A 27,390-nucleotide genomic window follows, 5' to 3' on the forward strand; every position below is an offset into this window, starting at 1 on the left:
GTGCTTGGTTTGAAGGGCTCAACCCAGAGGGTTTCCAATTACTGTTTTTGTTTTCGTTGTTGTTGGGGGTGGGGGGCTGGGACCAACCGAGCCTGATCACCTGGCTCCCTGACTCAGTGTCTTTTCTTTTAAGTTGAACGACCCTGCGTTCCAGTGGCTTGTTGAAAAGGCGCCGGGATCTCCCGTGCTGCGACTCACTGAGTCGGCTCGAACTGCGGCGCCGGCTCCTGGCGGATTTTTTGCCGAGGAATCTCCAGGCCTGGCTCGCTATTTCAGATGAATGGGCAACTCTGCCATCTCAGGGCTCAGATCGCCAGCTAAGAGGGCTCCCAGACCTGTGGCTTTTGTATGGAGAACCGCAGCAACAGGGTGTGGTCACAGCAGCCTCGCAGGCCAAATCAGCCCCCCGGGGCCAAAACAGCCGCACCGGCCGGGACTGTGGCACTGGCGACCCCTCTGCCTGGGTATCTCCTGGTCTGTGGGCAATAAAAATTCGTCTGGAAATGCGGTGTCCACTCACCCTCTGCGCTTTCACCTGGAGCTGAAGTCCTGAGCTGTTCTTAGGCGGCCATCTTCCCAGCATTCCTGGCCAAAACTTTTAATAAATGTGCTACCTGTAAGTATATCTAATTTAAAGATTCATGTTTATTATTAACAGAAAAACTTTTTAACTTTAAAAAATTTTAGCTTTGAAAATGGAGATGTCTGATTTCTAACATAAGAATCTGCCTGTTTAAAATAGCAATTGTAAGGATCAGGCTGAATGTGTTTTGTAATAAGAACTTAAATGACACAAAATTGATTGCTTCTGGCCTGCCAAGAGCTTTATCACCTCTCAAGACAGTTGAAGGACTCTGAGTGCAGAAAATTTCCCCCCTTATCTCCAAAGTCAATAGAAAATCTCCACAGAAATAAATATACCAAGTAAACATGTGAGGAAATGTTTTATGTGCTGAAAATAAGATGTAAATAAATTTAATTTTGAATCTTCAGCTTGACCTACAATGTAAATGAACAATTACTAAAGAAAACAACTACAGTATAATGCAGTATGGAGAAATTCAGTTCTAAACTTCCCCAAATTTCCACAGCTTACTCTAGATTTTAAGATTCATCCATCCTATGAATAGAAAATATTTTCTGAACAGATTACTGTAACTCTTTCTGTTGTTTTACTTATCTACTGCTGCTTAGCAAATCACTCCATAACTCTGCAGCAAAAACACTAATGTATTATGTTTGTTGGGTCTGCATGTTCATTAGACTTGGCAGATGGTTCTAATTTTTGGTGTCTCAGGAAATTGAGGTCAGATAGTGGCTAGGGCTACAAATAGCAGAAGGTTCAACTGAATGGTTTTTCACATGGCTGGCAGGTGATGCTTCTTGACATCTGGAAGTTCAGCTGGAGCTATTGGTAGAATATCTCCACTTGGCCTATCAAATAAATGGCTTGGGCTTCTTATTGTTTGGCAGCTGGGTTCTGAGAGAGGATATCTGAAAAGCAAGTGTTTCAAGAGATCCAGTGAAAGTTGGAAGGCTTATGACCCCAACATGGAAATCACACTGAGTCTCTCCCGTCACATTCTGTTAGTCAAATCAACTGACAAGCCCAGCCCAGTTTCAAGGAGAGGGAAAATAGATTCCACTTCCCAATGCAGGTGTTACAAATCAGTTGTGGCCATGCCTAATAAACCACAGTCTGCCACAGATTATTTTCATTCCTCATGCATGGAATAGACACTTACCTCCTCTCACAGTCCCCAGAAGCTTCATCTACAATATCAAGACCAGACTTTAGGGCCAGCAGCTCATCATCTTAAGTCCAGATATGGACGCAGTGCCTCAGGTAGGGTTCTTCAAGTGCAGATCCTTGAGCCAGTTTGCTCTCCACTATGAGTCATTCTTTCTATTTATAAGAAATGGTCCACTTTTTGCAGTTGTGTGTTGAAGGTTTAGAAGCATGTTTTCATTGTGAACTGGCTCTGACTTTTTAAATTCTAAGCTGACAGGCAGTGTTTCTATTTATAAAACATTCTTAAAAAGGTTGTGAGTTTCCCAAGGATCTTATTGGGATTCATTCTCTTATATAAAAGCCATTGCTGTAAATCTCTGAGAAGGTTCTTCTGTATCTTGGGAGAGAGGGTGCTGTGAGATAATCGCCTTAAAAACTTTTAGAAGACCTTTGGTTTAACCAAAATTAAAGGGCCACACACTTAATATTCTTAGAAGATTTTATCTGGCTGAGAAGGAATAGATGGTACACATGGGTCTTAGACATTTTTTGGTTTAATTGCCATAGTCTAAGAGTGGCTTAAATCTTTCCAAAACCTTAGCAAAATATGTTACAGCCACACTTGGACCAGGGATTTATCCAAAACCACATTTTACTGATAACACCTTGGATTTGATTTTTGTCTTGTAAAACTTAAATTTTTCCTAACATTTTGGTCTCTAGGTAGTCTTACTTATTATATGCAGCTAACTTCAAAGAAGTGGCACAAGCAGGGGATGTCCTAAGAACAAATATTTCAAGAGGCTTGGATAGAAACTGAAAAAAACATCTGGTGACTTATTCTAAGATTTCACACAGCAAATCTGTTCTGAAAATTTTTGGCCAGATTTAAAGTGAAAGAAAACAGAGTAACAATGAATTTATGACCATTTCAGTCTATCTCTTTTGTAAAAATAAAACTAATAGTAATTATAGATTACTAAAACTTTTAAATGTATAAAAACTCTGATTTGATTATAGGAAATGATATAATTATTCAATTATAGAAAAGTGCATACATAAATTTAAAATATAAGAATTTAAGAATGTTTAGGAAAGAAAAATCACCTCTTGCTTTGGAAAATCTGTACTGTCATGAATGCTTTAGACATTTGTGGAAGCAGTAACTCAAAGAGCAGTTTCGCTGCGAAATATCTAAATGAACACGGCTGTTAAGTAATAAGATAAGGAGTAAGTACATTTGAAGTGATATTAGGCCAGTAAGTGGAAGGTGAAAATGCAAACAGTGGTTTTTAATCCAAAACAATAATGACAATTATTTAAAAAATTATAAATCCTATCTATCTAATCGATCTATCATCTATGTTGATCTGTCTCTATATATCCTGCTATGTGTGATCACTTGAACAAATTAAATGAGTTTAACACGTTCTCTTAAAATCAGGTAGTTATGTTTTTCCTGATTGCATACAATGTAAAAAAAATTAATATAATAGTATAACTAGTATAATTTACAAATAAACTATAGTTTATTTTCTTATGGAAAAAAACTAATATAAATTATCTCAATTTCACCAGTTAAATTTTTGGTCAGGTTTTGGTATTTGTAGTATTTCTTTTTCTCCCATAAGTGGTTTAAAAGTATAACAATGTAAAAATTATATGAGCAAGTAAATTAAATAATATTATTTGGTATCTTCAAAAAGTGGTAGCCTCTTATGGACTTCAAGTATTGCTGAAAATTATGTGACTTACTTATTCCACTTAAAATATCTAAGTGAAATATTTTTGAACACTTATAATGTTAGTGGTAATTTGTGTGCTTTTTTTCCCCAGTGATATGCAACAGATTCAATAAAATAAATTATTAGATTAAATTATATATCTTAAAAGATACATGGGAGAAAATCTAAGTAACCTTAGGTTTGGCAATAAATTTTTTAAACAATACTAAAGGCATTGTCCAAGAAAAGAAAAATGATATAACTATGAATATTAATAATGTATCAGAAATTAATTAACTTGTAATTTATCAATTTATTATATAATAACTACAAAATTAAAATTGGTCTTCAGCTGAGAATGCTATTAAGAAATCAAAACAAAAATCACCAAAGTATTTGCAAACCATGTATCTTATAAAGGACTTTTATCTAAAATCTAAAAAAAAAGTACTCTTAAAGCCAACAATTTAAAAACAAAACTAAAAACAATTGAGAATGGGCAAAAAGCCTTAACAGGTAGCCCACTAGAGAAAATATACAGAGGACAAATAAGTATATGGAAAAATGTTCAACATTATTGGTCATTAGGGAATTGCAAATCAAAACAATGAGATACTCCTTACAACAAACTTTTTATTCTTCGAATTTTATTTTAAGTTCTTGGATATATGTGCAGGATGTGAAAGTTTACATAGGTAAACTTGTGCCATGCTGGGTGCTGCACAGATCAACCACCTATCACCTAGGTATTAAGCTAAGCATCCATTAGCTATTCTTACTAATGCTCTTCCTCCCCCTTCCACTCTGACAGTCCCCAGTGTGTGTTGTTCCCCCACGTGTGTCCATTTGTTCTCATTGTTCAGTTCCCACTTATAAGTGAGAACATGTGGTGATTGGCTTTCTGTTCCTGTGTTAGTTTGCTGAGGATAATGGCTTCCACCTCCATCCATGTCCCTGCAAAGGACATGATCTCCTTCCTTTTTATGGCTGCGTGGTATTCCATGCCGTATATATACCACATTTTCTTTATCCAGTTTATCATTGATGGACATTTGGGTTGATTCCCTATCTTTGCTATTGTGAATAGTGCTGCAATGAACATATACACGTGTGTATCTATAATAGAAAGATTGATATTCCTTTGGGTATATACTCAGTAATGAGATCACTGTGTCAAATGGTATTTCTATTTCTAGATCTTGGAGGAATTGCCACACATTCTTCCACTCTGATTGAACTAATTTAACTTCTACCAACAGTATAGAAGTGTTCCTTTTCAATTCAGTCTCATCAGGATCTGTTGTTGCTGGACTTTTTAATAATTGCCATTCTGACTGGCATGAGATGGTATCTTATTGTGATTTTTATTTGCATTACTATAATGATCAGTGATGTTGAGCTTTTCTTTCATATGTTTGTTGGCCTTATGAAGGTCTTCTTTTGAGAAATGCCTGTTCATGTTCTTTGCCTACTTTTAAATGGGGTTGTTTGATTTTTTTTGTGTGTGAATTTGTGTGCATTTCTTGCATACTCTGGATATTGGCCCTTTGTAAGGTGGATAGGTTGCAAACGTTTTCCCCCACTCCATAGGTTGTCTCTTCATTCTGATGATAGTTTCTTTTGCTGCACAGATGCTCTTTAGTTTAATTAAATCCCATTTGTCAATTTTTGCTTTCATTGCAATTGCCTTTCTCATTTTCATCATGAAATGTTTGCCTGTACCTAGATCCTGAATGGTGTTGCCTATATTTTCTTCTAGGCTTTTAAAAAAAGTAATTTGGTTTTACAGTTAAGTCTTTAATTCATCTTGACTTAATTTTTGTATGCTGTGTAAGGAGGGGGTCCACTTTTAATTTTCTGCTTATAGCTAGCCATTTCTCCCAGCACCATTTATTAAATAGGGAGTCCATCCCTTATTGCTTCTTTTTGGTCAGGTTCTACAAACGTTTTTGAATGGATAAAGTTTAAAACAACAGCACCAACAATACCAAGGGCTGGCAAAAATGTGCAGCAATAGAATCTCTCAGTCATTGCTGTTAGGAATGCAAAATGGTAGAGCCACTTTGGAAGGCACTTTATAAGTTTACTAAAATAGTCTTATCATATGACACAGCACTTGAGCTTCTATGTATTTACTCAGTTGATTTGAAAACTTAAATCTACACAAAATCCTGCATATAAGTATTTATGGTAGCCTTTTCCATAATAACCAAAAAAAAAACTGTAAACAACCAAGGTATCCTTCAATAAGTGATGGGATTTAAAAAAGTAATACCTGGAATACATTCATATAAGGTAATGCTATTCAGTGACAGAAAAAAAAAATGAGTTATCAAGATACAGTAAAACATGGAAGAACCCAAAATGTTTCTTGTCTCAAAAAAGGTCTGACAATGCTGTATACTATATGCTCCCAATTATATGAAATTTCAAAAAGACAAAACTATCAGGATAATAAACAGTGAACAGTGGTTGCCAGGGGTTCAAATGAAATGGAAGAAAATAAATAGGTAAAGAATGAGATTTTCCACACAGTAAAACTATTCTGTATGGCACTAGACACATGGCATTATGCATTTCTTAAACCCATTTGTTAGAGCACAAAGGTGAATCTTACTATATGCAGGTTTTGAAACATAATTTAGGAGGTCAGGGGATTCCAGGAAGGAATGCAGATTGTGATGAGTAAATCTATATGTATCACAAGTGTATGCAACAACCTCACTGAATGGGATATGGGAAAGTGATGATCTAAGTCACTCTGGAAATGACTGGAGTCTGTAGGACTAAAGAGAAAGGAAATTGCACAAACCTTGTGTATTCTAGTTGACAACATTTTTTCCATGGTGCTAAAGGTTAATAGTTCTGATATTGCTACACGTATATGGATATTGCTATTGAACACTTAAGTAAATGAATGGCAGATGTCTGCCTTTGGGTTTCTCACTGCTGGAGTGGGAATTCACAGATAAGTAAGGGGAACAATCTAGAGTGAACCGTGTGACAGTAGATCAGAGTTGAGCCGCTGTATGAACTCACATTTAGCTTAAGACAAATGAGTAAAATCACATATAGAAATATTTACAGACTTGTGCCTATACACAGGTTTGTGAACACACAGACGTATCCTTCATTTGTCAGCTGAGAGAGCATACAATAAAAGATACCTCATTATCAAGGAGCACACCTAGATCCTAGATCTTTCTATCTAATACTGTTCTCCAATTAAAAGAACCAAAGCTCCTTGGAGAAATGACTGCATCTAGGACTGGAACAGGAAATATATAAGATGAGTCCGAAGCATCTTGTAATTTGAGAAAATAAGGAGGTGCTAAAAAATCCAATATAATTGGAGCGTGTAGGAATGATACAGGAGCCAACTAAAAGTACTCCCAATGGCCAAAATTGGAACAAATAGAACAACAAAATAAATGACCAAAGTAGGACTGGATTATAATCCAAAGCATAAAATACCTATCTTCTATAGCTATACAAATAAATGAGAATAAATAAATATATGAATGGGGGAAAAGAGGTAAACTCCCATGCATAATAATTTTTTATAATTTGAATAGATAGTCCACCCTCAAGGAAGGACAGCATATGTACCTACTTCATAATGCAAGCTGCACATAGTAATTTTCTTTCAAAGACTACAGCATGGAATGAGGAAAAAACAATAACTTCAAAGTGGAGAAATCTGATAAACACCAGCTTAGTTAGGTCATTCAAGGTAACACCAACAGAGATAAGTCAGGTTGATAGAATGTATCTTTGATTTAATGTGATAAACGTTGTGGCCTTTCTCTCTGTCCTCTTCCTTTCAATAACTCATAATCACAATTTTATCATAAGAAAAACATCAGACACATTCCAAAGTGGAGCATCTTACACAATACCTGACCTGTACTCTTCAAAACTGTTGAGGTCATAAAAATAGTCTGAGAAACTGCCACAGCCAAAAGGAGCCTAAGGAGACAGAGTGGGCGAATATAATGTGGTGCTCTGGATGGAACCCTGGAGACACACAACACACACACACACACACACACACACACACACACACACACCCATATACACAAACAGAGAGAATTAGGTAAAAAGTAAGGAACTCTAAATAAATTACAGAGTATAGTAAATAACAGTATATCAGTCCTGCTTCATTAATCATCAAAATTGTATCATATCAATGTAAGATGTTAAGGAGAAACTGGGTATGGGGTATTTGGGAACTCTCTGTACCACCCTCTGGATTCGTATATATGTAAGAAAATTTCCTAAAAGGTAAAGTCTATTAATTTTTTTAAAAGAACATGTATGCCTATGGAAGGATTGCCTTACTGGAGCTATGTGGATTTGCTAAGGTGCAAGTGGATGACAGTTCTCTTTTAACTACTTCCACAGTTTTTCAGTGTCTTAATGGGAATAAAAGTTGTATACTTAGGTTCACTACACAAGTTATAACAATTTTAAAGAAACAAGAGTGTATACATAAGATAATGGATATATTTAACTTGTTGAAATATTTTGTTCATAAAAATAAGATTTGCCTTAAAAAAAGTTCTGTTGTGCCAGATTGTGAGTACATACATACAATAAATACATAATATATAACACATATATGATAATTATAAATAATACATAATATATGTAATACATATATAATCACCAATCTGAAAGACAAATTTTAAAAGAAATATATTAAATGTTGACAAAGTTGGGCCAATTTTTATAGATTGTGAATAATGCAAACTTTTACATGGGTTCTGTGTAAAAAAGTGAAATAAATTTTTTTCATGCTTTTAAAAAGACAAATATATCTTTGACTGCATATCGTGCTCTTTACTTGAAAATGCAACTGTGCTAGAGAGGATGTGGAGAAATAGGAACACTTTTACATTGTTGGTGGGAGTGTGAATTAGTTCAACCATTGTGGAAGACAATGTGGTGATTCCTCAAAGATCTAGAACTAGAAATACCATTTGACCCAGCAATCCCATTACTGGGTATATACCCAAAGGATTATTAATCATTCTATTATAAAGACATGCTATAAAAACTATAAAGACACATACTATGAAAACATGTATGTTTATTGTGGCACTATTCACAATAGAAAAGACTAGGAACCAACGCAAATGCCATCAGAGATAGACTGGATAAAGAAAATGTGGCATATATACACCATGGAATACTCTGCAGCCATAAGAAAGGATGAGTTCATGTCCTTTCAGGGACATGGATGAAGCTGGAAACCGTCATTCTCAGCAAACTGACACAAGAACCGAAAAGGAAACGCAGCACGTTCTCACTCATAAGTGGGTGTTGAACAAGAACTCATTTCTGAATAATAACACTCTTACATTTCTTTATTAGATTTCTTTATACCCAGAATGCCTTTGAGATTTCCTAGAAAAGTAATTGATGCCAATTTCTTTTCACTCATATTATAAGAGAAGGGATACAAAAAGTTTATGTATTCTTGATACTGTACATTTTTAGTTAGCTTAAAATATACAGACAACTCTACTGGTTTTAAAGCCTTCACTGTGGAAAGTATTGACAAACCAAAAGGAGAAATTAAAATAAGTTCTCTAGTTTAAAAAACATACCAGTCATATGTTAAAAATATTTCAGGAGTTGTATCCCTTTTGAGATGGATAAAAACACAATCATGTTCATGTATATAGAATGTCAATAACCGTCATCAAACTGATGTACAAAATACTTTTGTAATCTCTTGTCAATTCATGACAAGCACAACAAACACATTCTGAGATGAATTAGATGTCTCTGGAGATTTGTCAATACTTCACTGTTCACAATATTTTCTTATTGTCAGGATTATTATTGATTTAAACTGAGAATTACCTCAGTAAAGTATTCCATTCTCCTCCATTGTGAAAATTCAGTATCTTGCATTAAATTTAACCAGCATCTTTTCTGTTTGTTGTTTGTTTTATTTGGGACCATGTCTTGCTCTGTTACCTAGGCTGGAGTGCATTGGTACAATCTTGGCATATTACAATCTCCACCTCCGGGTTCAAGCGATTTTCCGGCCTCAACCTCCTGAGTAGCTGCCGTTACAGGCACGCAGCACCACGCCCAGCTAATTTTTGTATTTTTAGTAGAGACAGGGTTTCACCATGTTGATCATGCTGGTCTCAAACTCCTGAACTCGTGATCCACCCACTTCGGTCTCCCAAAGTGCTGGGATTATAGGCATGAGCTACATCACCCGGCCCAGAATCTTACAATCTGATTATTAACAGGTGGTTTCTTCATTTCCCTTACTCTATTTTCAGGCTGCTGTGTAAGTATTCTGGTAAAAGGTCAAAAGAACAACTCAGTACATAACACTAAAAGTTATTTTTTACAATTAGTATTTCAGGGCATCGACCCATGGACAGGCTTTTCAAGTTCAAACTGATGTCACTATAAAGAGATCCTTTTCATCTTGTGAAACTGAGTTAAGTTTCGCAACTCCCTGTGCCCCAAAGCTCTCAGAGACACAAGGAAGGGAGCATCACACACTGGGGTCTGTTGGGTGGGGGGCAAGGGAGGGACAGTGGAGGGTGGGAGGTCTGGAAGGGATAACATGGGGAGAAATGCCAGATGTAGATGACGCGGGGATGGAGACAGCAAACCACATTGCCATGTGTGTACCTATGCATGATCTTCACATGTACCCCAGAACCTAAAGTACAATTTAAAAAAAGAAAAAAAAAAAAGATTTCCAAAGCTCTCTTAGCCTAGTAGTTGACAACTTCATGTATAAACATTCTTAACTACACCAAGATAATCACAACAATAATTAATTTCTAGGATCTAATAATGTAGATTTATTGTGGCTAAAGTTCTATTTTCTAATGGACATAGAGAAACATCCTTTTATTTTCTAGTTTAGCTATAATAAATTCAACAGTTTATATTTGTATCAGCTTTTTTTTATTGCATTTTAGGTTTTGGGGTACATGTGAAGAATATGCAAGATTGTTGCATAGGTAAACACATGGCAGTGTGGTTTTCTGCCTTCCGTCCCCTCGCCTGTATCTGTCATTTCTCCCCATGCTATCTCTTCCCACCTCCCCACCCCCGTCCCTCCCCCATTTCCCCCCAAACAGACCCCAGTGTGTAGTGCTCCCCTCCCTGTGTCCATGTGTTCTCATTGTTCAACACCCGCCTATGAGTGAGAACATGTGGTGTTTGATTTTCTGCTTTTGTGTCAGTTTGCTGAGAATGATGGTTTCCAGGTTCATCCATGTCCCTACAAAGGACGTGAACTCATCATTTTTGATGGCTGCATAATATTCCATGGTGTATATGTACCACATTTGTATCAGCTTTAATGAAACACTGTCTAAATAGTTTCTTATTCAAGTTGGCCCCGCACAATCCAGAAAATACAGCATATAAAAATTCTTATGTATGAGATAATAAATCAATAGGAAAGGTTAAAGGTAATGGATCTACAAAGAGTAGAAATATAGACATACAGATTGATAGATTTGTCTTGCCTACAAAATTACTCAGAACTATGGTTAAATATGGAACAAAGTATACTGACGAGGTTCCCTTACTATTCACCACCATGTGGTTATTTACAAAGTTTATTAAGAACTCTGCTTTAGTTAGGACTGTACTTCATTTGTGTATTTGATGCCTAAATGGTCTCTCACAAACTAACATGATTTGTATTCTATACCTAATGGAAATCTGTCCTTATATGCTGTAACAAATGTTTCTTCCTCACAGGTCAAGTATATTCAAACATATGCTGATTTTAAAAATAAATAATTAGTTAAATAAAAGGATATCCTTGTATTAATATGTCCTGCTAGCCACCCAAGTAGAAATGAATTATATCATTATTTGTCTAGCCTCAGAGTAGTCAGGATGAGCTTATAAGGGCAATAAAACCTATTTCTGGCTATAGGTGTGACTGAATTGAGATTCTGTAATCGGTGCTTTGGAGTACAATACAGAAAGGGACATTCATTCTTAAGCCTTCAGATGATCAAGTATTGTACTCACAGTTTCGTTAACCATGACATGGCATTTTAATGTATTAATTAATGTACCTCGTAGCATTCACGGTAAAAGGGAAACACAAAGGATACAATTTCTGACATTAAACAGAAAATTACTTGATATAATTAAATGCTGAAATCATGCTTTAGAGGAACCTAAATACAAGGAGATAATGAAATAGCAGATTGAAATTGTGCTTTGCTGCCATAATTGGTAAACATCACATAAACCTGTCAAAAGCAAAAGCAAATAAACAAAATTTTGAAGATTCGCTTTATACCTTCAGATAAACAATTGTAAAAACAGCAACTAAACAAAAACAACAAATTTTCTCATACCTGGAAAAATAAAAGACTGTTACCCAGTATTTCAACTATCCAATGGTAGGTGTTACTGATATTTTTTGAAACGGTGTATTATCTCCCTGAAACTTCTTTCCTGTATAGCTTTACCAGGTCTTCTCTAATCGTGTGAAATCTTTTCTCTCCTGCAAAGAAGTTGGCAACTTCTCTTTAATGCCCCTCATGTATCTTGTGCTTGCCTTTATTAACATGATCAGCATTTGATGTAAACTCTAGCTTCACAGTTTCCCTCATTTGATTATTAACTTCTTGAAAATTATACCTTATTAATGTGTGTGTCCAGTGAGTGATATCATATATGGCTCCCAATAGATGTTTGTTGAATTATCCATTGGTAGATTTTAAAAAATAATTTATTTCTCTATTTTTTATTATGTCTTGTTTATTTATATACAACATAAGACAGCCACTGTCATCATCTAAGAGGCCTTTCTACTCACAGTGCTATTACATATACTTTTCTTAAATTGTTTTACCTGAACAATGAGAATGTTTTAAAATAAATTCATAAGATGGACTCCGTCATTGATGATAAATTATTGCTTTTTTTCTATTTGAAAACATAATTGCATGATAAAATATAATGCTTTTTCAAGAGAGAATGCAAATTTCTATATAAGACTTTTTATTTTCAGATAAGGAGAACATTGGAATTTTATTTGACTTAATTTGTTTAAGCTTGGATACATTTAATTATGCATCTGTGGTTTAATTCTCACCAGAAAGTTAAAGAACTTCGAGAAGTATTGTCTTGCAACAACAGTATAATTGAGAAATGAATGCTAAAATACCATAGAAAATCTTCACTGGAAGAAGTCCAGATGTGCACTTAAAAATGGCATAGATTGGGTTGAAGAACAACAAAAAGCACACAAAATTTCAGTTGACTGCTAAGAAGTCGTTCTCTTCCAAAACCAGTGCTTTAGAGCAGTACTACTGAAATTATAGCAGACCAATTTCCAGTGTGTTGTACAACAATGAATTATTTACACAATTGCTAAAAAAAAATGAGTAAAACTTCAATTAATGCATAGGTGCAGGTCTCCTGTAAAGTAAATGACATTTGGTTGCCTAATTAAATCTATTACCTATTACATATTAAGTGGAGTACAAAAACCACACTGTTTACCCTATGAGTATAGTAAGAGGAAGTGAAAGTGAATATAAGCTTGCTTTTCACTCTTCTTATAAAATATTATGCATACTAAATAATCTGTGCGCTCTTTAATCTTTGCTATGCATATGTCATTTTCTCCACCCGAACTGCCTCCTTCTCCCATTCTATTCCCCCTAGTATCTTTTTCTGCTCCAATGCCAATTAACAAAATCCTACTTTAACCCTCAAGTTTTGGCTCAGACATTGATAACTCAAAAGAGTACTGTCAAACAAGCCTGTAATCTATATTCTGCTGCAAGATTATTATCCATTCTGAGAGGTTTTTAATTCTCCTATTTGTTCTTGGGGGATCTTGATCTCACTTGTTTCTCACTGTCAAGCTCTGGTATATTCTTTCAGCCATCCCACATTGTCCCATATTCTTGATTTACACACACACACACAGACACACACACACACCCCTTTATATTATTTATATATATTATTAGACATTCCCATACTTAAATTTTCTCACTTATTATGTACCAGAGCTTCAATATGTTAATATGTAGCCACTCTTTTAAATTTTGTTTAATTTTATTAGTTTATTAATTTGAGACAGGGTCTCACCCTGTTCCCCAGGTGGCAGTGCAGTGGCATGATAATAGCTCAGGATAGCCTCCACCTCCTAGGCTCAAGTGATCCTGCCACCTCAGACTCTCAAGTAGCTGAGATCACAGATGTGCACCACTATACCTGGATAATTTTTGGCTTTTTTTTTTTTAAGGATAGGGTTTTTTGATAGTTGCCCAAGCTCATCTCAAAGTCCTGGCCTCCAACAGTCCTCCTGCCTTAGCCTCCCAGGTGTGAACCATTGTGCCTGATCTCAGTAGCCACTTTTACTTGCTCCTGCTATTTGCTAGCAATTAAAAAATGATTACATTCTTGTATTTTTGGTACCCAGAATGGAGGAAGTGTTTTATTCATGATGCATCTCAAACATCTTTCACAGTGCCTGCCATAAAAGAGATCAAAAATCCTAGCTAAATAAATACATATGCGAGTCCCTAAATAACAGGTTTTCCTAGAAGCCACTTGTGGAAAATAAAAATTTGTATGATTCCTTCTATTAAGTTTTCTTGACCATAAATAAATAATTATGCAAAGCATCAAGTTACTGGTATTTTTCTCACATTTAGTCTCCCAATGTACAAATTATCCTCTAGAAAAATACCGTAGCATTAGAAGTCTAAGAACGATTTAATAACCTTTATTATCAGTGATTTTTTACATTAATTCAATGATCTGTTTTGTAACAGCTAGGCTGACTATAATTTTACACAGCTGGAAATTACTTTTTCCCCATTGTACATTCAGTGAGCAGCTGTCCAGCTTGTATCTTACAAGTTCATACCCATGGAGGTTTATCTGGACTCTAAGGATATAACTCTTCAAAATGTCAGTGAAAGAATAAATGTTTAATGAAACAACAGAATCTGGATTATGTAAATTTAAGTTTAGAGGAAAAATGCTGAAGGAGTTGTAACTACAATCATGACTGATAAAATAGGTTGAAATGGACTGTAAACTCATTGAACATTTAATATTTTTAAAGAAAATCAGCCCAATGTTCTACAAAAAAAGATCATAACAGAACAAAAATAATGAGGCAAATTTATTAAGTTTTCTGCTGTCCCATCCATAACTGTCATATTTTATACTAGTGTGTCTTTGCTAGACTTCTGAGTCTACAGTTTTTCAAGATTTATCATGATAATTATATAAAGAAACAGAAGACTTCATTTTAATTCAAAATATATAACAATCAATATCTATTTCCAAATTTCTTTTAGTGCTGATGCTGACAGTTGACCTTAACACAAAGAATGCAAAATATTATGGGCTGAATTTTGCCATCTTCCTAATCCGTATGTTGAAATCTTAATGCCTAGTATCTCAGAATGTGGCTGAATTTTGGAAATAAGATCTTTACAGATGTAATCAAGTTACAATGAATTCATTAGAGTGGGCCCTAATTCAATATGACTGGAGTCCTTACAAGAAGAGGAAATTTGAACAGAGACATGTGCAAAAGGAAGGCCATGTGAAGATACAGGAAGATGGGAATCTGCAAACCTCAGAGGAACTCTTCAGTAGAAACCAACCCTACTGATACTTTGATCTCAGCCTTTTTGCCTCCAGAATCATGAGAAAATAAATTCCTGATTGCTGTAAAAATAATTATTTAATCTACAAATTTAAAATTATGCAAGTGACATTTACCAATATAAATATGCAGTATGATTAGAAACCAATGACAAAAAGTAAAGTCTACCTAAGTGGAGATAAGAATCTTTTAAAAAATAAATCTTGAGTCAAAGGAAATATACAAATCAAAATTATAGAATTTCTAGAAAGAAATGCTTAGAGAAACTATGTTAACATTTTTAGAAAATAGTTAAGGAAAAAGCAATAAATGTTCAATTTAAAAGTTAAGAAAGACAAAAGAAGAGTAAGAAATACAATTTTAAAAAATCCATTATTTAAATATAATGACAAAATTGACAACCCAATAACTAGAAAACCAAGGAAAAGAAAAATGGATTAAAAATATTCAAAATAAAAAGTGGTAAGAAAAAAATAACCCTCAGAGAGAGAGACGTTTTTAATGTTCATAATGAACCACTTTTCCAACTGTGTGCCAGAGAAATTGAAGCCTAGAGGAAATGGATAATTTTCTAGGAAAAACATAAGTTACCAAAACTGATCCCAGCATGGAACTGTAAAAAGCCCAGTTTTTACAGGGATATCATTAAAGACCTGTCCCCAAATAAACACTTGGCTTAAGTGAGGATTCAAAGACCAGATAATCCCAGGGTTACCCAAATTGCCTTAGTGAATAGGAAAGAAAACAAAAAAAAAAAAAAAAAAAAGGAAACCTTCTGAATTCCTTTTCTGCAATAAGCTTTCCCAGTCATTTCCATTTTCTCAGATCTGTTTCTGCCCTTCTGTTATCTAGTCTGTAACGGAGGGTAGTGGCCCCACAAGCTCTGGTTCCCAGACACCCATGCCAAATAAATGATCTCCAGTTGAGTTCGGCAACTGAAGTGCACTCATGAGAGATTTGACAGGATGAGGAGGGAAGAATGGATTCTATTCCTCTTCTCTTTGGCATGGCATTTCTGGCTGTACAAATAGGAGTAGCAACAGTAGTGTTTGGGGTGTTGAGAGTGACAGCTGCAGCCACAAACAGGAAAATGGGCCTGGGAATGCAGACCGATTTCCCTCCTGCTCAAGCAGTGTGGTTCCCAGCAAAGGTAGCTCTGGCCTAGACATGGCACTAACAGGCTCCCTATTAGGAGGATATGACTTGCAGCAAGAGCCACTTTATAAGTGTGCCCCAGAGATCTTGGGCTTGCAGCATCACTGTTTACTGATTTGCAGCAATTTAATTTTTAGTAATGTTGTTTTCACTTCTGCTGCTCTAACCTTTTCAAATTGTATAACTAATTTATCCATAAATTGCTTCTGTTTGGAATATCTACTGTGGTGTCTGATTTCCAGACAGAACATAACAGATGCACAGGCATGATATTAATATTTAAATCCAATAATGATTTCACATAAAGGATAACTACAGATCAACCTCATCTGCACAAATACTGTTGAAGATATTCAAAATAAATTAATATTAACCAATAGAAGTAATATCACATTAAAATTAATGAATAATGATGAAGATTTATTGCAGTAATCCAGAGATGGAACAAAATTAGAAAATCAACTAATATAATTCAAGTTATTGAATAGCTATAATGAGAAAAAATTATATGATTTCTGTGAAAAATTTTATACAAAATTAAATATCTTTTCAAAGGTAAATTCCTAATTCACACGAAACTAAATAAAAACACTCAAGAGAAATTAATTGGATATTTCTTACATGCTAATACCTCATATATTAAATAATAGGAAAATGTTGAACCACTGTCTATTAAATTCAGAGAAAAGGTAAATGAGGCTCATTATTACTACAGTTTTAAACATTGTGTTGAAATTATTAAAAAATAAAATCAGACAAGAATAAAATGATTAGAGACATAAGATATAGAAAGCATAAAGTTAAAATCATCTCTATTTGCAGATGCTGTGATAATATATCTGCAATACTACAGAAAATCAAAGAAAAGGAGATGGTGGAATGGGAGAAAGAGAGAGATATCGAGAGAGAGATGAAATAAAGATGAAATAATTGAGTAAGTAACTGGATCTAAATATAAAATTAATATTTTAAGAGTAAACTTTCTTGTGATGGTTAATTATTAAAGTTCTTTGAAGATAGTTTTTTTTTTTTAAATTATACTTTAAGTTCTGGGGTTCATGTGTAGAATGTGCATGTTTGTTATGTTTGTTATATAGGTATACATGTGCCATGGTGTTTTGCTGCATCCATCACCCCGTCATCTACATTAGGTGTTTCTTCTAATGTTATCCCTCCCCTATTCCCCCAACCCCTGCTATCCCTCCCCTAGCCCTTAATAAGCAGTATTAGGAAAACTGGCTAGCCATATGGAGAAAGCTGAAACTTGATCCCTTCCTTACACCTTATACAAAAATTAACTCCAGGTGGATTAAAGAGTTAAACATAAGATCTAACACCGTAAAAACCCTAGAAGAAAATATAGGCAATACCATTCAGGACATAGGCATAGGCATAGGCAAGGACTTCATGACCAAAACACCAAAAGCAATGGCAACGAAAGCCAAAATGACAAATTGGATCTAATTAAACTAAAGAGGTTCTGCACAGCAAAAGAAACTATTATAAGAGTGAACTGGCAAGCAACAGAATGGGAAAAAAATTTTGCAATCTACCCATCTGACAAAGGGCTAATACCCAGAATCTACAAAGAACTGAAACAGATTTACAAGAAAAAAACCAAACAACCCCATCAAAAAGTGGGCAAAGGATATGAACAGACACTTCCCAAAAGAAAACATTTATGTAGCCAACAAACATATGAACAAAAGCTCATTATCACTGTTCATAAGATAAATGCAAATCAACACCACATTGAGAGACCATCTTATGCCAGTTAGAATGGCGATCATTAAAAAATCAGGAGACAACAGATGCTGGAGAAGATGTGGAGAAATAGGAATGCTTTTACACTGTTGGTCGGAGTGTAAATTAGTGATGGTTAATTTTATGTGCCAGCTTGATGGTCAGGCTAGTGTCCAATATTTGGTCAAACACTATTCTAGATGTTTTTGTGGAGGTATTTTTAGATGAGATTAACATTTAAATCAGTAGACTTTGAGTAAAGCAGGTTACCCGCTATAATATGGGTGTACTTCATCCAATCAGTCACAGGTTTTAACACCAAAAAAATGACCTCTCCCAAGAAAGGGAAAATGTCAGAAGTCTGCCTTTGGTATTGAGGTGCAATACCAGATCTTCCCTGGATCTCCAGCCCAATGATTCAGCCACCTCCCACCAAGTTCCTTCTTCAACACTGGGGATTACAATTTGACATGAGATTTTGGCTGTGGATACAGACCCAAATCTCATATCAGATGTTATTTCAATCTGATAGGCATACTATGGTCACACTCTGGTGGCCCATCAAACTAAAGTTTGCCATGTTTTCAGCGTTTTGGACCATTTTTCAGTCTGACATTATTACGTCTTTTGTTGAGTAGGCCACTTATAATGGACTAATAGTCAACATCCTTGACAAGCAATCCACATTCCTTATTCTGCAGACATCTAGCATTATTGAGAAGCAGACTTCACTTCTCAAAATTCAAATCAATAGGATATCTGATGCTACCTCTCTCCTCTCTCTCTGCCCCATGAGCCTTAGGCAGTTTGATCATTGAATGTAGCCATGCCCAAACAGGATTCTTTTCTTATTGATTATTAACCAGTTAATGATCAAATGAAAGAAGTGAAGGATTATGTAGACTGATTTTGAAAATTTGCATTGCACCTTGAACATTTCTGAACATGAGGATTTTTAAAAATTATATCAGCAAATACAGGCCAGTGTAATCTGTACACCATGTGGCATCCTACCCAAAATGGGAGTTAGTATATACAAACTTAATTTTGGTTTAGCCACCTGGATTCTTTTGTTGGACTGATATGATCCTAGATCAAAAAGATAATGACAACTTGTGAGTACACTGGTAGCCAAGAACCATATAGTGACCCAGGTAGGCCAAGGCAGAATATATAATGAGTCTCTCTGTACCTTGTATAAAACTGGCCTTGTTTCTCTTGCACTTGACCTGCCAGATGAAAAGTCTGGGCATAAGCAGGAGGTAATTGAAAACTGGTGAAGCCGTAGCTACTAGAATGACACACACTTGTTTTGTGAATTTGAAAGAACAGTAACAACCCCAGAACCTAAGGAAGAAACTCCCACCTTAGACCCTGAGAGGTTCAAGGAGTGGAAAACAATTAATGTTCTTTGTCCTTTAGATCTCAAATCACAGCCTGGCAAAACAATCATTAAGCAGTAGTTGTGACTTAACTCACCTGCTGCTGGATTATGAAAATAGAAGTAGTCATGTAGACGTGACTAGTCCTGAGATATTCTAATGCCTCAGAAGTCATCAATGAATGGTAGCTCCTAATGTGAAGCTCCACCTCCCTGCTCCATACATGTAGAAGTACATGGATCAGCACTATCTTGCTTTACGCCAATGGATACAAATTTATATTCTTTTTCTAATACCTGAGTGGCCTTAGCTTGTGTGATGGTGGCAAGAGAGGGTGAAACTATTTGGTCATGACTCAAGTGGTTTAACAAAATCAATGTAATGATTATCAAACTGAAGTTTAACAATAAACCCTGAACTAGAATGACCTGTGTCACTTCAGATCATATGTTTGTATGTTTAAGAGAGCTGGCCATGAAGCATCTTCATTAGGGACGGGGTTGCTTTCTGGCCACTCTGTGGCCAGTAATTACTGGCAAAACCCCCAATTCAGAAAGTCCACCTAGGTTGTGAATTGAAATAAATAAAGGACTGGCTTTAGGCTCTATCCTTACTGCTTGAAATAAGGCCTACTGGCCCCAACTAAGACTTATTTACATTTGGGTGAGTCTGTGATTCTGGGAGGCCTGGTTTCAGTCAGTAATACAGATTGGGGTTATCCTAATGCTTGAATTCTGATTAATAGTAGTCTTAATTTAAAATTTCATAAAAATTAAACTGATTATTCTCAGCCACTGCTGGTAAGATTATTCCAAATGGCCAACCAATTGATGTACTCATGAGAAAACTCGACTTCAGCCAAGAACTTGTTAGAAGGAGGAGTAGATTGGTGGGAGAGGCAATTGACCATAAGCCCTGAGTATCCATCCCTGTACATTCTTGCTAGAATCCCAAGAAAAGAAGGTCCTGACTACTCTTTAATGTGGCTATTTTTCAGCGTTTGCAGCAAAGAATACTAAGAAGTGAAGTAATATGTCTCTTTAGTACAAAGAACAGAATTGTGTAACGTTCATGTCGATCATGTCGTGCCACACCTGTGGGACGTGGGGGGACAAGGGAAACTGACGTGTAAGTGCTGATGATCATGTTGCTCACTTCACTGTGAGCAGTAAAGTCCCTTGCTTTTGTCCTAGAAGTCTCATGTCTTCTTCCAGCAGCAATGAAAGGGTAATGAACTAAGTTAATAGCTTGTGAGACCAAGTCAAATACCATATCTGACAATAATGTTGACCTTGTAACTGATAGAATATTTTTTTCTTGGTCAGCTCCCCGTCCTCATTGTTTTGGAAATTTTTCTCTCTATTTCTCACTTCTATTTCACTATAATAGAATTTTAATTCTATTAGATGGTAATTTGTATGAATTTTGTTATGGTTTCCCCTGTAAATTCAATCCCAGACTCTATAAGAACAGCTTTTTGGCTACAAATTCTCCATGGAAAGCATTATCATTATATTTTTTCCACCATGAGCTGGCCAAACCAAATGGATTCCCTGATGAGTTCTCTTTCTAACTGATCGACTTTTTTCCAGTCTGCCTTTTCAATGAGGATGCAGTCTCTTTAGATTCTTGGCTTTATGATAGTCACACTTTCAGTTTTCAATTTTTCATGGTCCCAAGCCTTGTTCTCTTATTCCCCTATGTTTGATTGTTAACCAACAAAGCCCTGGGGTCCTAATACTGGCATTTATTTCCAGTGCAGTTCTGGCTTCTGTGTTCACTTGTCACTTCTTTTCAGATAGTTATTTATCCTTTGGCCTTCATGGAATTCTCCTGGTTTTGCTGTGAGCTCAAAAATGAATGAAAAATTCATATATTATGTAGATCCTGTGTCTTTTTCAGAAAAACCATTTGAAAATATTGAAGCCGTCATATTGTTTTTTGCTAAGATTTATATACTAATAGCAAACACTTCAAAGTCTCCTTTATTTATAAAATTAATAAATTTATATAATTTGACAAACATTTTAATTTTGAAAATATTGATTTTAAAACCTGTTTAGAGTAAGTGTGGAATAGTTGTATATTACCTTTTTGTGTGTTAAAGAAACAGCAAGAATATTGCAGTTGGAGAGGATGTCTTTATAATTTTTGACAAGTTTCTTGTTTCTAATTTAATATTTCTTCATATAAAATAGAAAATAAATTATATCTCAAAGTCTAGTTGAAGTAATTAAATGAGATGATATGTTTAAAAATTTAGTAAAATAAGATAATGTCTTTCCATTGTTGTTCTGGTTTCTGGTAATAACACCTGCGTTTCCGTCTCGGAAACTACTCTCCCGCCATTACTCACAATGTTAGTTGGATCATCATTCAAAGTGTTAATTTTAGGCCATTCTAAGCCTGAATTGCTTACCTTATAAATTTGAATCTTGAGCCAAGTAATTTGAAGATAGGACTTATTCATGATAAAAGTAGCATTCTGGAGACATTTTTTTTTTTTTTTTTTTTTTTTTTTTTTTTGAGACAGAGTTTCGCTCTTGTTACCCAGGCTGGAGTGCAATGGCGCAATCTCGGCTCACCGCAACCTCCGCCTCCTGGGCTCAGGCAATTCTCTTGCCTCAGCCTCCTGAGTAGCTGGGATTACAGGCACGCACCACCACGCCCAGCTAGTGTTTTGTATTTTTAGTAGAGACGGGGTTTCACCATGTTGACCAGGATGGTCTCGATCTCTCGACCTCGTGATCCACTCGCCTGGCCTCCCAAAGTGCTGGGATTACAGGCTTGAGCCACCGTGCCCGGCCCTGGAGACATTTTTCATTTGTTGTTGTTACTTAGCTTCTCATCTCTGCCATTACGAAGTCTTGATGTACCAGAATTTTCTTCTATGAGCCACCTTGTAGTTTTCCAATAAATTCTAATATTCATCATGTTAGTTAGAGTCCATCCAATTCCCTTTCAAATATTTCTAATTAATAAATTTGAAATTAACAATAATCTTTAGTTATAGCTGTTAAATTAACAAATATTTGTTGAATATACATCAAGGACTTTATGAAACACTCAACACACTCAAAAGTTTTGTAGTCTAATTTTTTTATCCCCTTTTTATATATCTTTCCCATAAATTTCTGTGTCTTCCCTTTCAAGTGCTCATTTAAATTGCATAGTTTATGAAATTGGTCAGCTACCTGAAAATCAGAATTCATAGAGGATGATCAGATTTTCTTTCTCTTTAGACCCCACACATGGCTATCTACTGTTTTTATGCCTACACTCCTGCTTTTCTCTATTTTATTTTCTGAAACCCTGCTGCAGAGATAGAATATTTGCCTTCCATAATATTAGCAAGCTTAAATTAAAATTTTAAGAGTGTTGAAAGTATGAATGGTAGAGTAAAATACACAGGGTCCACAGAGTTTTCATGTGCTTTTATTGTAAATGACAGATTATTTAAAAAATCAGGCATGAAAGATTTGCTTCTTTTGAAACCATCTTTTTTTGCAAGGTATGTCTTCTTTTTCTCTTTTCTTTTACCTCACTGGAATTGTAGCAACTGGCTAGAGGAGTACACACTGAAAATTTTTGTTACTTCTCGGATGAAGTTCAGAGGAAATGAAGCAAAATTTCTTTCTCAGACAAGCTCTGCTCCCAAGGAATCAATGGTGCATTTTCTTTTTTTTTATTAGCTTGTTCTAGTAGATTTCTCTAGTACCCATTAGTATTCTCAGTGGTTGAACTGGAAATACAAACACAAGGTCTCAATATATAGCTTGACTCTAATTCAGGCCTGAAGCTAAAAGGGTAAAATGCTGTCCTGAAGTCTTCCATGCAGCCAGCTCACCTCACAAAGATGGGAGACCAGAGAAACATGCTGCTAACAATAATATTTGAAGAATCAATTTGTTGGCAGTGACCTCTGTGCAAATATTTCTTATCAAATGAGGATGATTTGTAGTTCTAACTATTCCCAAATAAGTCGAAACTAAGCAGTCTTGATAGACTCCAACATCCTGACCCGATATGATAGTCACCAGATGTCGAGGTCTCAGATTTAAAAAATAAAATGTATTTCTTTTCTACCTAATTCCAGTCATAGGGTTATTCTCCCTCTCCCTAATAATTATAATGTCAATATATTTTTGGGTAAAAATAGCCTCTTATCGAAATGTGTACCACATGGAAAATTAATTTTATATGTTTTCAGCTTATCCCACATTAGAAAAATGATGTTTGCCATATTTAAATTGTAATTACCTGGAAAAGACATGTTTTATAAATTTGTACCTGTAAATCTCAAGATGCTTTTAGAAGCAGCAGGAATAATTACTAAAGAAATGGAAGAAAGAGAAGTGTTCCCACTACCCTTAGGCTATCTTCAAAGACTTCTGAATATATTGTTATTATTTATTGTCTCAACTAACTTGCATATTTCTTTCTTTGTAGAATTAGGTTTTATTTTTCCAGATTTTCAAAATGATGCCATTACAAGGGAGTGACTTTTTTTTTTTTCACTTATTCTTGGCAAGACTTTCATATTCTCTCTGTGAAGTAATCTCTGAAGAGTTAAAAACAACATTTAAAAATCACTTCTACTGTCAGTTTAGACTAGCGAGAAGCATTGAAATATGACTTCCAAAAAGTGCAAGAGGTGAAATGGAGGTACTTTATTATTTTTATAATGGCGAGTGGGATTTCAAATTTCAACTTTTGCTTTCTGAATGTATCTATCGTTTGGCATGTCATAGAAAAATCATGTAGTCCATTATTTTCTAACCATAAGTCTTCTACATGTAAGAAATAACATGTTTGAGACAGACTTTAATTCTATTGTGTGAGGTTGTCTAATAATGCTTATGAATAAATTTGTAAAACCAGATAAAATTTATAAAAGTGTTTATTAAAGAGCATTTGGGCAGAGAGGCTTGTTTAATGAGCAAAGGATTTGAACAGAGCTGAATCTATTTCTCATATATTGCAACAGAGTGTTATTTATCACTGAGTCCTGAATAGACAATAAAAACGACATAGTCTCTGCCCATTGAGAGGATAGGTATTATCAGTTTTAATAACTTTAGCTTCTTTCAAACAACCACTGGAAATAGAGCAGAAATTGCCTGGTCTTCCACATCGAAGGCTATGTAGTGTAGAGTGATTTGCAGAAATGTGTTTTGGAGGATTCATTAGTGTAGCATTTGACAAAAAGCCACATGTGGGCAAAAGAATTCAATGGCATGTGGGATTTTCAAGCTGACTTTGCCTTGTCCTCTTGCTCCTTCTTCTTTTTCTTCTTCTCTTTAAATTTTATAACACTATAGTTTTTCTTCCGATTTTCCACTTTAATCACTCTAATTATCATCATCCTCATTATCATGATTTTCAAATTTGATGTTGAAAGCACTAATCCACATATTAAAAAGCTAGTGATTAATAATTAGCTTATATAATCTAAATTGAATATAAACTTAAATTGAAATTTTATGAGGAAAATTAAGGTAGGCAAATGTTTTATTTTCCCTAAATAAATATGTTGCATTAGGAAGAAAGATAATTTTATTTTATTTAGAATTTTTGTTTTAGCTGCCATCTCCTGTCCAAGTTATCTTTTTCTCTCAGCCGTTGCCTTACCTTAATCCAGCTAGTTTTCTCCTTTGTGAAAGTGTGGAATTACAGCTCCCTCACAAAGTGGTGATTTTTTTCCCTCCTCATATGCTCCATGGCCCACTGTACCAGCAAGTGGAAAGGGTGGAAGGAAGCCTTATCCTCTATATATTCATTTTGAATCTTATTTTTCCATTAAAATTACCTGTTATTTTCATTTACCAACCACCAAGTCCCTTCTACTTTTTAATTTTGGTTACCTTATTCAGTATTTTTATTATTCTACCCAAATCTTGGGATATTTTTGAAATGCTAGAATGTATTCTTTAATTTAAAGGTACTTTGAACCTCTTTCAATTTTCTGGTTTCAGTGTTGCCTTTTCACTAGTAGGCCTATGTAACTACCTTATTGAAATTGTCACCTGTCTTCTCTATTTTCTATCCTCAGTCCCCTTTACTATACTCATTTAAAAAAAATAAAATATTTATCTTCTCAACATAACATGTGATATACATTTTTATTTAACAAAAACTTACATGATGCTTAATATATGCTAGACACTGTACCTGATTCTTTGTAAATATTATATCCTTTAATTTTCCTAATAACATTATTACATAGATACTATTATCTCTGTTTTATGAATAAGGAAACAGGCAACAAGGGTTAGGAGACTCGTAAAAGTCCCAAAGCTAGGAAGTTGGTGGGCTGTGACATGAACCCTGGCAATATGGCTCCAAAGTTCATCTCCTAAACCCTTTAGCATGCTCCTCTTTTTTATCTGTTACATCTATGTTTTCCTTTCCCTTTAGGGCAGGTATTTTTTTTCTGTTTAGTTTATGGATGCATCTAAGATACCAAGAGTGGTGCCTGGAGCCTATTAGGTGTTTAGTGAATACTTGATCTATGATTGTGTGCCAGGCAGTATAGTAGATTACAAAAGCTGCAGATTTCCTCAGGTCAGGAGAGGGAATGAAATCAATGTTAAATGAGTAATCTGAGAAATAAATGCGTACATGCAAACACTGACAAGTACTGTGGAGGAAAACACAGAGTGCCGTGAAAGGGTTTAACATGGACATAATTCATGTGGGATCTAAAAATGTCTTGATTCAGAAAGTGAAATCAAGACTTGAAAGATAGAGTAGAATTTATCCACATAAATTGGAAAATTTCTTATCAACACAAAAAATACAATAAAGATTTAAATGAACATCTTGAAAATATGGAGGAAAAAGAACTGTCAATCCCAATTCAAAAACCACTGGATTTATCATTCAAGAATGAGGCAGCATAAAGATGTTTTAAAATATGCAATGACTGAGAAAGTTTATTGCTTAATGATTTTTATATGAAAAAGTATAAAATGAACAATTTACAATTTATGAGGGAGGAAGAATAGGATTTTTGGAACTAAATGCAAAAATGGAAGTTAAAATAGGGCATCCATTTGTAATAGAAACAAAGGCAACAGATTAAGTGACCTACTCAAAGACTAAAATTGCCCCAAAAGGACATGAAGAAAGCTTAAATGCCTAAGATGAAAGAAGCTAAAATGAAAAGACTACACATTATATGGTTTCAACTGCATGATATTCTTGAAAAGGGAAAACTATGCAGAGTAAAAAGTTATCAATTGTAGGTGCTAGGAAGGATGGAGGAAAGATTGAGTAGGTTTAAGAGAGGGAATATTTTAGGGCAGTGAAACTAGTTTATATGATACTGTAATGGTGGATTCCTATCATGATACATTTGTGAAAAGCCATAGAATGTAGAACACCAAGAATTAACCCTAATTTAAATGTTAATATTAATGTATCCGTATGCCTTAATCCATTTTATGCTGCTATAACTGACACAAGAGCAGAAAATCAAACACCACATGTTCTCACTCATAGGCAGGTGTTGAACAATGAGAACACATGGACACAGGGAGGGGAGCACTACACACTGGGGTCTGTTGGGGGGGAATAGGGGAGGGACAGTGGGGGGTGGGGAGTTGGGGAGAGATAGCTTGGGGAGAAATGCCAGATATAGGTGAAGGGGAGGAAGGCAGCAAATCACACTGCCATGTGTGTACCTATGCAACAATCTTGCATGTTCTTCATATGTACCCCAAAACCTAAAATGCAATAAAAAATAGTACTGAAATAACAACAACAACAACAACAACAACAAAAAAAACCAGAATATAATGGACAAGGTAATTTAGTTAAAAAAAGAAATTCATTTAAGCTGGGAAGTCCAAAAGCATGGCTCCAGCATCTGGTGAGGATCATCCATGGCAAAAGAACCAGAAGGCAGAATGGAGAACCTGAGAAAGAGAGGGAAATGGGGTAAACTCATATTTTTTTCTTTTTTTTAAATTGCATTTTAGGTTTGGGGGTACATGT

At 35.2% G+C, this 27,390-nt stretch overlaps 1 long non-coding RNA gene across 1 annotated transcript in view; it reads left to right on the plus strand.

The window, feature by feature from the left end:
* The first annotated feature begins 447 nt into the window (after window positions 1–447).
* LOC141584125 (uncharacterized) overlaps window positions 448–27,390 on the plus strand; it is a 137,765-nt gene continuing 110,822 nt past the window's right edge. The window contains exons 1-2 of the long non-coding RNA XR_012517073.1: window positions 448–616; window positions 17,090–17,201. This is a non-coding gene — a long non-coding RNA (uncharacterized LOC141584125). The remainder of the gene's footprint in view (window positions 617–17,089; window positions 17,202–27,390) is intronic.

Source organism: Saimiri boliviensis, chromosome 4 (genome assembly GCF_048565385.1).
Source record: "Saimiri boliviensis isolate mSaiBol1 chromosome 4, mSaiBol1.pri, whole genome shotgun sequence".
Taxonomy (NCBI): Eukaryota; Metazoa; Chordata; class Mammalia; order Primates; family Cebidae; genus Saimiri; species Saimiri boliviensis.